This window comes from Chelonoidis abingdonii, chromosome 14 (assembly GCF_003597395.2).
Source record: "Chelonoidis abingdonii isolate Lonesome George chromosome 14, CheloAbing_2.0, whole genome shotgun sequence".
Lineage (NCBI taxonomy): Eukaryota > Metazoa > Chordata > Testudines > Testudinidae > Chelonoidis > Chelonoidis abingdonii.
The window spans coordinates 41,158,491-41,159,900 of NC_133782.1; the positions used below are offsets into that span (position 1 = coordinate 41,158,491).

Below are 1,410 nucleotides of genomic sequence, written 5' to 3' on the forward strand. Positions count from 1 at the left end.
ATGGAGACAAAGAACCCCACCACCCTTATGACAGAATTTGTCCTCTTGGACCTCACCCAAAGTCCTAAGATGCAGCGATTCATCTTCATCATCTTCTTCATAGTCTACCGGACAACCTGGCTGGGAAACTTCACCATCATCACCACCATGATCACCGACCACCACCATGTACTTCCTGCTGGCCAACCTGGCTTTCTTAGATTTAAGTGAGTCATCAGTAAATACTCCAACATTGCTCTCAAGTCTCCTCACTCAGCATAAAACCATCTCCTTCAATGAGTGCATCCCCCAGATTTTCTTCTTCCACTTCATTGGAAGTGCAATGTCATTATACTTTTGAGCATTGCACTTGATTGATACATGGCCACTTATAAACCACTGCGGTACTCAACTATCATGTACCGAGGTGTGCGTGTGGGATTAGTGGCGCTGGCATGGCTGGGTGGATTTGCTCACTCTGTGGACCACTCTTTCATTGACAGTTTCTGTTGTGATGTCCCACAGGTCATCAAACTGACCTGCCTTGACAGTGATCTGGTCGAACTGCAGATGATTTTCAGTAATGGGGTAGTGATCCTAATACTAGTCATCATTCTGCCTATTTCCTACTCTGTCATCTTAGTCAAGATCAGTAAAAATGTCACAGAGTGGAAGTGCAAGGCTCTGTCCACCTGTGGGACCCAGATTATTGTGTTATGTTTACAAGTCATACCCAATTTCTTCATCTACACTCAGCCCTTCAGACAGTTCACCCTGGACAAGGTGATCTCAGTCATTTACACTGTAATCACCCCAATGCTGAACCCAATGATCTACATACTGAGAAACACCGAGACGAAGAAGGCCATAAGGAAACTGATGAGCAGAATCCTGTTCTCATGGAGGGGAATAGAGACATAATTTGTCTTACAATGTAGATTTGTGTTAAAAACTCTGATCTCTGTGATGTATCAGAGAGCAGATATATGAGGCTTTAAAATGAGTCTTAGGTCAAAAGAGATCAAAGAGTGCGCACACATGAGAATTTGTTGTCACATATGTATAATGGACTGAGGCCCAGAACCTCCATATTAGTTTAAAAAAGCAGTTGGTGTGAATAAGACGTAGCTCCATGCCGGTAAATGGGACAGATCCCCAGCTAGAGGAAATGGGGGCATTTCCCTAGCCGGCTTCCATCAGATGGGGTATCAATTTGATACTGAGAATTGCTAGCTGAAATTCTTCTAAGAATGATTTCAAGTAATGAGGAATCAATGAAAATCAATATCGTCTCCAAGAAAATATCTGTTCAATAAACTATGTATTATAACTAATGTACTGATTGTGGCGAAGAAATCACTACAGATAGTTCCAATAGCGGAATACAGACTTTTTTGTGCTTTATGGCTCATTCTTTTCCCCCTTATACAT

At 42.3% G+C, this 1,410-nt stretch overlaps 1 pseudogene; it reads left to right on the top strand.

The window, feature by feature from the left end:
- On the top strand, nt 1–900 carry LOC116820462 (olfactory receptor 4D1-like; annotated as a pseudogene).
- The last annotated feature ends 510 nt before the right edge of the window (nt 901–1,410 follow it).